The 12,237-nt window shown below is 44.5% G+C and overlaps 1 pseudogene; it reads right to left on the reverse strand.

Moving 5' to 3' along the window:
* Positions 1-4,945: 4,945 nt before the first annotated feature.
* On the reverse strand, positions 4,946-5,122 carry LOC128686702 (U2 spliceosomal RNA; annotated as a pseudogene).
* Positions 5,123-12,237: the final 7,115 nt, after the last annotated feature.

A 12,237-nucleotide genomic window follows, 5' to 3' on the forward strand; every position in this document is an offset into this window, starting at 1 on the left:
AACGGGTTTATTTGGTATTCTGGTAGCGGGTGGTTAATGACACGCCTTCGGAGGCTTCTTCGTTTATTGTTAAGTCGTGGGTGGGTTACACAGGCTTGTGTGTTTGTGCCCATTGCCCGGGCAGGGCCATCCCACGAGAGAGAGCTGGGAGGCCTTGTGTCTTCCTGCTAGGCCGCTGTGTGAGTGAGAAAGAGGCATGGGCATGCAGGCTGACGTGGTCACCAAGAGGCCTGGCTACAGAGGGCAGCACTTGCATGGCGTGAAACATGAACTAAGCTGGCAGACAGCATGGGCTGTCTGTGCAGACAGTACAGGCTGTCCCGACGCGACAATACTGGTGGTAAAAGAAACTCGGTCTCTCTCTCGTAGGAACAGGGCACCAAACACAAAATAAAAACATGTATATACATATGAACATGGAAAAAAAACTTCCTACAGGGAGGGAAGAAAAAACATGTGGGGTGTGCTAAACATCGTGGTCATAGGCAGTTAGCATCGAAGTGCATCACTGCACGCCTTCCTGCATCTGGACAGATACTGCAACACGGGTGACATCGCTGCGGCTGAGCTGTGACGTAACAGGTTACGGTCTCCTCTGGAACTGTGAAGCAGTCATCGTAGGAGTCGCTGCAGGTTTTCACTCAACCTGGGGCACGACATGCTGGTGCCCTCGAGTGAGGCGTCGACAAAACTCGGCAACTGGGCAGGACTTCTGGCAAGCGACTCAGGAGGACACTTCTCGACTGGTACTGTCGCTGGGCTGTCACTGCCGGCGAGCGTGGAGCGAGTTGTGGAGTGAGTCGTGGCAGAGACGACTGGGCGAAACATCTGGGAGTTGTAACATCATACACCAGACTGCAGTGAGAGAGCTAGCAGTCAAAGTGACATCTTCTTTGTGCAGGCTGCTCACTGGAGCTTGTGACACGAGGCTGACACAGCGCCTGCCGACAGGGCTAACTGTGGCTTGGGGAGTATCATTCGGCAGTTGGAGTTATAGCAGAGGTTAGTCTAAGCATCCCCAGACTTGTTTCTCTACATATAACTGCACTCTGACGGTCTGGAGGTGAAGTGAAACAAATCTCGATGGGAATCGTGCAGGTACGATTCTGCAGAACATCACGAGCGACGAGCATAAAAGCTTTCTGTACAAGGGGGCTCATACGCTCAGGACTGAGTAATCAGCTGTCAAACACACTGGTCACACGGGTGACTTAACACAGTGGTGCTACTCAGGTCTGGCTCAGACCTCACTGGACACACAGAAACTTTAAAAACACACTGCAGTACAACATGGCTTAAACTAGCAAATGATGCTTTTCTGTGCACAAAACTGACACTAAGACATATACTAAAATGTGAGAACACTGACTGAGAGGAATTAATTAACATGACATATATCTTCTCTCAATCTTCTCGACAATATTAAAATAATTACTAGAAACACTCGATGTGACATCATGTGATGTCAGGCGTGATGACGTCAGCAGCACTGACGTCAGCAGACATCTCGAGGTGACGTCAGCAGACATCTCGAGGTGACGTCAGCAGACATCTCGAGGTGACGTCAGCAGACATCTCGAGGTGACGTCAGCAGACATCTCGAGGTGACGTCAGCAGACATCTCGAGGTGACGTCAGCAGACATCTCGAGGTGACGTCAGCAGACATCTCGAGGTGACGTCAGCAGACATCTCGAGGTGACGTCAGCAGACATCTCGAGGTGACGTCAGCAGACATCTCGAGGTGATGTCAGCAGACATCTCGAGGTGACGTCAGGCAGACAGCGTGACGTCATGAAGTCGGGCAGCATTGTAGGTGATGTCAATGTGATGTGGGCAGCAGACCACAGCATGAGGCCTGGGACATCTGGTAACTCACGTAGCTCATGGTCTACGTGACATCGCCCACACCCACGTGGCGTCGTGATCCATGTGGTGTGATCTACATGGCATGCTGATCCACGTAGCTTCGAGTGGCCTCGGGCACTCGGATACACAGCTCTGGCAATGAATTCACATGGAAAACAGCAGAAAACACAGCAGAGGGAGTGGGCAGTGGTGAGTGGTGTATGGTAGACGGGTGAGCGTGAGTAGGGCGAGCATGGGCAAGGTGAGGAACAGCCACTTCCTCTCCTCTCCTCCCCCACCCACAAACACGTGGAGAAGCTCACACTGGACGCAGAAATCACCACAAAACTCACCTCTGGCTTGCTGAAACAGCTGTGATGAGCTGAACAACAACAACAGCATACAAGTGACGCTGAACACGTGACTTGAGAAACAGCGTGGGACACTGTAGCGTGGGACGCTGTAGCGTGGGATGCTGTAGCGTGGGGTCACTTACAATTCTCGGAGAATTTCGGCAAATTTCGGCTGGATCCTGCTTGTACCTGTGTCTGGATGCTCAAACGTACAGACACGACATCAGGATAACTTGTTGAGAGATGGATGCTTCTTGTGTAGGGTGATGAAGTGAAGATGACTTCATACCTCCTCCTCCCTCTCTCCAGGCAAACACAACTGCTGCAAGCACCACTGTCACCATTTATAACGGGCTTATTTGGTATGTGCTGCAAGCGGGTAGTTGAAATGATATGTCTTCGGAGGCTTCTTACTTTATTGTTAAGTCGTAGGTGGGTTACACAGGCTTGTGTGTTTGTGCCCATGGCCCGGGCAGGGCCATCCCACGAGAGAGAGCTGGGAGGCCTTGTGTCTTCCTGCTAGGCCGCTGTGTGAGTGAGAAAGAGGCATGGGCAGGCAGGCAGACGTGGCCACCAAGAGGCCTGGCTACAGAGGGCAGCACTTGCATGACGCGAAATATGAACTAAGCTGGCAGACAGCATGGGCTGTCTGTGCAGACAGTACAGGCTGTCTACAATCATATCAGATATTAAGCTGATAAGAACAGATTTTATTTTCGAAAAATGCTGCAGTGAGTTTTACAACATGTTCATTAGATGAATAGTGTTACACAATGCAAAGTAGGACTCAGTTATGATGTCTGCCCTAACCTATTCAGTGTTTTGTGGGAAGACTTCCAGTCCTCTGGGATGCGACCCTCACGTAGACATATATTAAATATTGCCGTGATAACTCGACCACCTGGGTCTACCTGCTGCCAGTTCCTGTAAGTAATGCGGTCATCACCTGGGGCAGTATTTTCCGCCTTGGATAGTCATGTTGCTACTTCCTTCTCTGTGAATGGGTTGACTTGGAGAGTTGGTCTCTCGTAGGTTGGGATAGGAATTGCCTCCACAAGTGCTGGGTTATCCAGGGGGTCTACATACTCTCCCTGGATCTGACAAAAGTGTTCCTCTATCCTTTCCTTGGCTAAGCTGCAACGACTGCCTTCACCAGTAGTTATTAAGCACACAGCTCTTCTTCTATTAATCCTGTATAATCGCTGTATTGCCTTGCAGTCGTTTACATCAATTGTTCCCAGTCTATTAGGTGGGTTATTTTGTTGACCTGTTATGGAGTTAGCCTGCTGTACCTCCTCCATCACCTCTCGTGTTAGCTCTACAAACCTATCCCAGTCGGGTAGTGTAGAACTTCAAGCAAAGGGCCGAGAAAGGGCTCTACGATTCATTCCCCTTCTGCATCGTCGTGGTCAGCGTTTCCCTGGCTTGTATCCTGATGGTCCACTCCTGGCAGCTGTGTGTGGTCAATGGGCCTGGACATTGCAGCTGGGGAGGCAGTCTCATTTACAAACGAAGGGGATAGAGGTGGTGATGGTACCTGCAATGAGAGTGGTAAGGGTGGATGGACAGGTGGGGGAGAGGGTGTGCATAAAGGTGGGATGGAAGAGGACTCAGGGGTGGTGTGAGGAAGGGAGATAAGTGCAGGAGAGGATGGTGGTGAGGAGCCAGACCGGGGTGGGGATTCTGCCTGGGTCTCTCTCCTAGGTACATTAGTGTATGGAAGGAGAGGAGTTGGGGTGGGAGGCAGGGGGGAAAGGGCTAAAGAAGGCGGTGATCTGTCGTGCTGCTGAGGGTGCTCCACCCGTGGAGTTTGTGGCTAAGGGCGCTCCACCTGTAGTGAAGTTTGTGGTCGAGGGTGCTCCATCTGTGGTGTTCTTGGCCGAGGGTGCTCCACTGGTGGTGGAATTCTGGGCTGTCGAACGCCAATGTGGAGCCGGAGCCATTGGGCCTCTCTTGCAGCTTGTCGATGATGGGCGGCCTTGTGGTTCTTTAGTCCGGTTTTCGATGGGAGTGCCTCATAGCAGCCTTTGTCCTCGCACCTAAAATGCAGGCGATGTTGGTGTTGTAATTCTAGGGCTCCATTCTCAACTGTCTATTCCTGGGACATCTATGTAACGTTGAACGATTTCCCAGAACGATGTTATAGCCAGCACATATATATGAGTGTGAAAGAATGATCACTTCATGTATGGCCAGAAGGTGTCGCTCCAGTGACTGTCGAAGGTTGGTCCACATGGTGCTGGCACTTGACCATGAGCAGTTTTCAGTGCACCTAAAGGGTTTAGGAGGTGGGAGGCGGATGATCAGACGGTTAACATCTCGTTGGGGTTGGATATCGTCGTCCTCTGGCCGGTGGGGGATGTCGACATCAGCACCGTCATTCTCTGCTGGCCGATGGGAGATGTCGACAGCAGCACTGCCATTCTCCGCTGGCCGATGGGGGACGTCGACAGCAGCATCGGCATTCTCCTGGGAGAGAAGCCAATTCAAGTGCCACTGAAGTGAAGGGTGAATCATCCTGATGTTATCTTGCATTTACCTTTGCTTAATCAGAACCATCGTTTTAGAGCATCAAGCATTTCACAAATTACCTGTTCTCACGTTGGTCTAGGCTTTATGTGCACAACCTTCATTCCTACATCCTTGGTAATGAGGTAATCAGGTTTCATCCAAGGGAAGGGTACGTTCAATTTCTTGGATCAAAAGTGCTTCACTAGCATCAAGGTACTTCACTATTGTACAAGTTAATGAGTGGAACAAACTGTCAAATACCACTACTGAAGACAATTCCTTGAGTAGCTATTTACTGTAAGAAAAAGTGATGTTCATGCATCAAGAGAGATGTTCACCCACCCTCCAACAAGGTCTGCTGGACACTGATACTTACTACACTTTGATCTTAGCCAAAAGGCCGAGAAGCGATGTAATGGTAGTGGGTCATACCATGGCCTCAGGTGGTGGTGGTGTGTGTTTGAAGAAGTCATGTAATGGTAGTGGGTCATTCCATGGCCTCAGGTGGTGATGGTGTGTGTTTGAAGAAGTGATGTAATTGTAGTGGGTCATTCCATGGCCTCAGGCACTTCCTTGGGATGATCTTTAATCTTATCTCAGCTCGGAAATGTACCTCGGATTTCTTTCTTTAGAGAACACAATACCACTCGTTCGTGGTCACAATAATATAAAACACTACTCGTTGAACTAGTACACCAAACAGGAACTAGAATGAAATTAGCCTAGAGTCATCCACACCATCGTGTGCCCTTGGGTAAGGAGTACAGCATCAAGTTCCGCTGGATGCCCTACTCTTCAGGATCATATGGTCCAGTGGATTAGGACATCATGCGTTTTTGCCCACTGTTGTGACCCCTGAATGGATCACAATGTATATAATGTATATTACCTGTTCATATAATTTTATATTGCTTATATATGCGATATTAGCTAAATCATAAATATATTGCTTTATATTATTATTTGACTTAGTTATATTATTAGGTAGGATGTTATATTTATATATTATTCAGTGTTCATAGTTCGAGTGTTTAGTAGCTGACGGCCCTGTCTAACAGTCGCTTCGCTCGTTACGCTGCCAGCTTCTGTGTTGCTGGGTAGCAGCAGTCCACGGAGAGTCACGTGATCAGTAAGCTGAAGTCAGTGGTCAAGTGCGGTCATACCTGCCAAGCTCTTGGGAGTTAGCATGGGCTGTTACCCATGCCATGGCTTGTTGTAGTGCTTTAGAAACCCAGGTTCATGTGTTGAAGAAGGAGATTCTACTTCTTCAGGAGGAAAATAGGAAGCTGAAGCTTTGCATAGACGAATTTGGGAGCGAGTGTGAGAAGGATTTAGCTGGTAAGGTAGGAATGGTCACCAGCAGTGAGAGTGGCAGCTGCTTTAAGTGGCAAGTGGTTCACAGTTCAGGAAGAAGGAAGATGAGGAGAGTTAATAGAGAAGATGTGAAGGTAGGAAGTCGATTCTCTGTTCTCCAAGACGAGTGTACGTCAGTGGTTAGTGAGTTGAAGGTACCACTGATTACCCTGCTAATCAAGGTAAGAATATTTTAATAGTAGGCGATTCTCAGGTAAGTTATATGGACCATGCATTTTGTAACAGAGACAGAAAGGTCAGACAGAGAGTGTGTCTTCCTGGAGCTGGTGTTGGCGACATATTCAGCAGGTTGGACAATATTATGGCAGGTAATGGGAACAAGCCAATTATCTGTCTTAGTGCTGGGGGTAATGACATTGGGAAGGGCAGGAGAGAGGAGCTGCTGGATTAGTTCAGGTCAGCCATAGAAGTAGTTAGGTCTAAGAGAGGGATCCCAGTCATATGTAGCATCTTGCCTAGAAAGGGAGTGGGCAATGAATGGATGTCTAGGGCAATTGGTATAAATCGCTGGCTAGACAGGTACTGCAAGGAACTTGCAATAATATTCATTGATAACTGGGACCTTTTCTTTGGCAAACGTGATATGTATGCAAGGGATGGGGTTCATCTCTCTGGGGATGGAGTAGTTGCATTAGCCAATTCAATTGAGAGGGAAATTGATGACTTGTCTAGGAATTTAAACTGATAGATTATAGAGGTATGGGTGTTTGTGGGAAATAATCAGGTTGCAGCATTAGGGTTAAAAACAGCAGTTATTACCGGGATACCTCAGGGATATGTTTAAAAGACAATATTCAAAATGAAGTTGCTAGTAATGGCAAATCAATTGATCAACGAACAAAGAGAGATAGTAGAGTGCAACGAGTGACTAGCTCCCTAAAGATTTACTATACAAATAGTAGGACTTTAAGAAATAAGATAGATGAGCTAAAATTACTTGCAAGTGTAGGTAATATAGATATTATTGGTATAACAGAGACCTGGTTCAACCTGAAAGATAGAGAAATGCCTTCTGAATGCAACATACAGGGTTATAAACTATTCCACACTGATAGGGTCAACAGGAAGGGGGGTGGCGTGGCGATGTATGTCAGAGAAAATTTAAATTGTTGTCTTACACATGATATAAGATTAGAAACATCGAACACAGAATCGGTTTGGCTACAGTTTCTCGAGGGAAGTAACAAATAAAATTTGGGTGTGATTTATAGGCCCCAAAACCTTGATAGGGAGTGCAGTAAGCTGATATGGTACGAAATTCATAATGCATCTAGATATGAAAATGTTGTGATAATGGGAGATTTTAACTTTAGACAAATTGATTGGAACAATATGACAGGAAATCTTGAGTCTAGTGACTTTCTTGATACGGTTCAGGATTGCTTTTTAGAACAGGTTGTGACAGAGCCAACTAGAGGAAACACTCTGCTTGACTTGTTCTTGCCAACAACGATTCACTAATTAATCTTGAGGTTAATGATGAGCTTGGGGAAAGTGATCACAAATCACTTAGTTTCAATATATCATGGAATTACCCAGATAACTGCAATCAAATCTCTGTCCCAGATTTTCGCTTGGCCGACTTCATGGGACTGAAAAATTTCCTGGGTGGGCTAAATTGGGATGTCCTGACTATGGGTCAGGTAGGTGATCTTGGTTGCCAATATGACGTTTTTCAGAGCATAGTTCCAGCTGCCCAGACAACTTTTGTTCCGATTAGGGAAATTAGATCTAACAAAAATGATCCCAAATGGATGAACAATAGATTAAAACATCTCATTGGTCAAAAGAGAGGCATATATAGGCGTATCAAAAGAGAGGATGGGCAGTTAAGAAATCAATATATTCAATTAAAGAAATAAAAAAGGGAATAACAAAAGCAAAAAGGGATTATGAGGCTAAGGTCGCAAGGGATTCAAAGACTAACCCAAAAGGGTTCTTTGAGGTATACAGAAGTAAGATTAGGGACAAGATTGGCCCACTTAAGAGTAACTCTAGTCAGATCGCTGACAGTGATAAGGATATGTGTGAAATTCTAAATACCTACTTCCTCTCAGTTTTCACCCAGGAAAATACTAGCGATATTCCTGAAATAATAGATTACATAGAACAGAATGATAATAAACTATGTTGATAAATTAGACACATGTGCAACTCTTGGGTATCTTTATTGATAAAGATACCCAAGAGTTGCACATGTGTCTAATTTATCAACATGTCGGTTCTCTGAACCATTCATCTACATAATAAACTATGTTCGTTTGCGGTAACTAGTGACATGGTCCTCAAACAAATAGAGAAACTAAAACCTACCAAATCCCCAGGCCCTGATGAACTGTTTGCAAGGGTGTTAAAGGAATGTAAAGAGGAACTTAGCATACCTTTGGCTAATCTTTTTAACATATCACTACAAACTGGCATAGCGCCTGATAAGTGGAAAATGGCAAATGTAATACCTGTTTACAAGGCAGGTGACAGGTCCTTGGCTTCGAACTATAGACCAATAAGCCTTGCCTCCATAGTGGGAAAATTTATGGAATCAATAATTGCCGAAGCAATTTGTAGCCATCTCGACAGGCACAGATTGATTAATGAATCTCAACACGGTTTTACAAAGGGGCGTTCCTGTCTTACGAATTTACTAACTTTTTTCACTAAGGCGTTTGAGGAGGTAGATCATGGTAATGAATATGATATTGTGTATATGGACTTCAGTAAGGCTTACGATAGAGTTCCACACCAGAGGCTATTGAGGAAACTTAGGGCACACGGAATAGGAGGAGAAATTTTTTCCTGGGTAGAGGCATGGCTGACAAATAGACAGCAGAGAGTTTGCATAAATGGGGAGAAATTAGAATGGGGGCCCGTCACAAGCGGTGTTCCTCAGGGGTCAGTGTCGGGCCCGATGTTGTTCACAATTTACATAAACGACATTGATGAGGGAATAAATAGCGACATCAGCAAATTTGCTGATGACACCAAAATAGGCCGTCCAATTCATTCTAATGAGGACATTAGAGCACTCCAGGATGATTTGAATAGACTGACGCAATGGTCGGAGAAGTGGCAGATGCAGTTTAATATTGACAAATGCAAAGTTCTAAATGTTGGACAGTTAAATAACCATGCCACATATAAACTAAATAATGTAGATCTTAATACTACCAATTGCGAAAAGGATTTAGGAGTTCTGGTTAGCAGTAATCTAAAACCAAAACAACATTGCATTAGTGTTCGCAATAAAGCTAACAGAATTTTTGGCTTCATATCTAGAAGTATAAATAATAGAAGTCCTCAGGTTGTTCTTCAACTCTATATATCCTTGGTTAAGCCTCATTTAGACTATGCTGCTCAGTTCTGGTCACCGTATTACAGAATGGATATAAATGCTCTGGAAAACGTACAAAGGAGGATGACAAAGATGATCCCATGTATCAGAAATCTTCCCTATGAGGATAGACTGAGGGCCCTGAATCTGCACTCTCTCGAGAGGCGTAGAATTAGGGGGGATATGAACGAGGTGTATAAATGGAAAACAGGAATAAATAAAGTGGATGTAAATAGTGTGTTGAAAATTTCCGGCCAAGACAGGACTCACAGCAATGATTTGAAGTTGGAAAAATTCAGATTCAGGAAGGATATAGGAAAGCACTGGTTTGGTAATAGAGTTGTGGATGAGTGGATCAAGCTCCTGAGTACAGTTATTGAGGCTAAAACGTTGTGTAGTTTTAAAAATAGATTAGATAAATACATGAGTGGGTGTGGGTGGATGTGAGTTGGACATGACTAGCTTGTGCTGCTGGGTCTGGTACAGTGCTCCATCCTTGAGTGGGGATGGCCAGACTGGGTGGGTCATTGGGATAATCCGGTGGGTGGGTCATTGGTCTAATCTGCATGGGTCAGTAGGCCTGTTGCAGTGTTCCTTCTTTCTTATGTTCTTATGTTCTTATCACACCTCACCTGGAGTAGTCTGCCTGGCCTGCAGGGCCGATTGTCTGTTTGACGTTGCTTCTAACAAGAGGTCCCTCTACTGCTCTCCCTTGTGGGCCCTTGTTGGAAGATCGTCTCTGTCGCTTTCTTGTTGCTGGTTCTGTGTAACTCTGTTCAGAGAACATATCCTAGACTTAGTGATTTTCGACGTTGTACTGAGTTTGTGTGTCACTGTAGCTTCCGACCTAATTTGTACTGGTATCTGTGCACTGTCACAGTCGGGGATTTTCTAATGCTGAACTTAGATTCAGTAGTATGGGAGTTTTGTGACTTTTGTGGAGGATCTGCCGATGGTCCCTACTTAGTGTCATTATATTATCTCGTTGTTCCTGATTCTGTGTCGCTGTTGCTTGTTATATTGCTGTTCGGCTTAACAGTCGCTTTATTGTTCAAGCAAACTGTTCTGGTTGCCAGGTTGGTCAAGATGTTAGTTTATGTGAGGACTTTTAGTCAGTCACTGGTTAAGTCTAGTCGACTCTTGAGACATAGCCAACTACTTAGAGCACTTACACACACACACACAAACTTACTTGTACATATTAATATCATGTTCTTAAATACTAACAATGTACCAGACAATACTTAAAAGCCATAAAGATGTGATATGTGCCTTCAGCACAATACTACTGTTCATGAGAGAAGTGATTATTTTGATAAATTTACTTTGATAATAAATGCCTAGACAACTTTGTTATTAAAAAACTTATTAAATGTTAATTTCTTTAGTTAGTAGCCTACCAGTTGTAATCCTGAAGCACTATTGAATCTTATTGAATTCTAGTGGATAATTGGACCAGGATACTGACTACTTGTTACAAAAACCCAGTAACAGGCTGGATGCTAGAAGGGCAGTCCTTTCTAGTATTTACTAGAAATCGCATTTTTTGTAACAAATGGGGGCCTGTCTGGGATTCTTTTGATTCAAGGTGTTGGAGAAATTGTCCAGTTTGACACACTAGTAACTCTGTGGTCAAACACTTTGAGTACTTTCCTAATCTGAAGACTTTGAGTTTAGTCTTGTACAATATAATAGGTGGATGTATGTATTTGACTGAGTCTCTTGATCCAAGGAGATGGAAATACTGTTTATGAGCTCTAGCTCTAGGACAACCAACAATAAAACTCCTATTAGGATTATAGTTTCCTATAATCACTCATAATGTGCTTATTTTCGTGATGTATGTCAAAGTGAAACAGTTAATTGATACTCTGACTTCGTCAGATGTTTTGGCGAGTAGCCAAAAATCTCGGTGTGACGTATAACAGGAATTACACCACAGAAACTGTCAGAGCATTAATTAAAGCTATATTGTTTCCTGCTCATGCAGAGATGTCTGATTATGATTCAGATACAGAGAGCATAGTGTCGCTATTAGAAAGTATGACTCTATTTGATTTCGTAGAAGAGAGAGCAACTACGGCAGAAATGTCTGAGCCTAGTGTAACTCCGTTCACGGTCACACCTTCCCGCCTGACTAATAAAATAGTACAGAGTGTAGCTGGTAGTATGACTCAGCCTCATACTAGTACTGTGTATGCTACACCTGTATCTACTTATCCTAGACCAGATCTAGACACTCTAGGGATGGCTAGACAAGGTGTCTGTCCTAAGGACCATCCAGAAAGACATGTTAATTTCCCCACTCCTCCGTTACCTACTGGTCCTATCTCTGAGGAACAATTTGAAAGGATGGAATGCCTCATTATGTTGCAGACTGCACAAATAGAGGCACAGAGGAAATTGAACGAAGAAGATTTCCAGAGAGAAAATGTTCGTCTTGGAAGACAACAGACTTAAAGATCTGACAAAGTTGATAAACCTGTTAGTACAACACAGGACACATTTAATGTGCTGAAAGCTGCCTCAATGTTTCCTTAGTTTTTTGAGAGTGACTTAGACACCTATTTTGATGTGTTTGAGAACCAGGCACGTGCTATGAACTGGCCACGTAAGCACTGGGCTACCTTGTTACACATAGCTTTGACAGGAAGAGCTCTAACTTGTACTGCTGCTTTACCATTTGCCAAGTATATTAGTTATGATGCTGTCAAGGAAATTATTCTAGAGACATATAACTTGTTACCTGTAAGTTATCAATGTGCATTTCGTACGTTACAATGACGACAAGATCAAACTTCTGTAGAGTTTGCTCGTGAGAAAAA

The sequence above is a fragment of the Cherax quadricarinatus genome, chromosome 12, assembly GCF_038502225.1.
Source record: "Cherax quadricarinatus isolate ZL_2023a chromosome 12, ASM3850222v1, whole genome shotgun sequence".
In the NCBI taxonomy this organism is placed as follows: Eukaryota; Metazoa; Arthropoda; class Malacostraca; order Decapoda; family Parastacidae; genus Cherax; species Cherax quadricarinatus.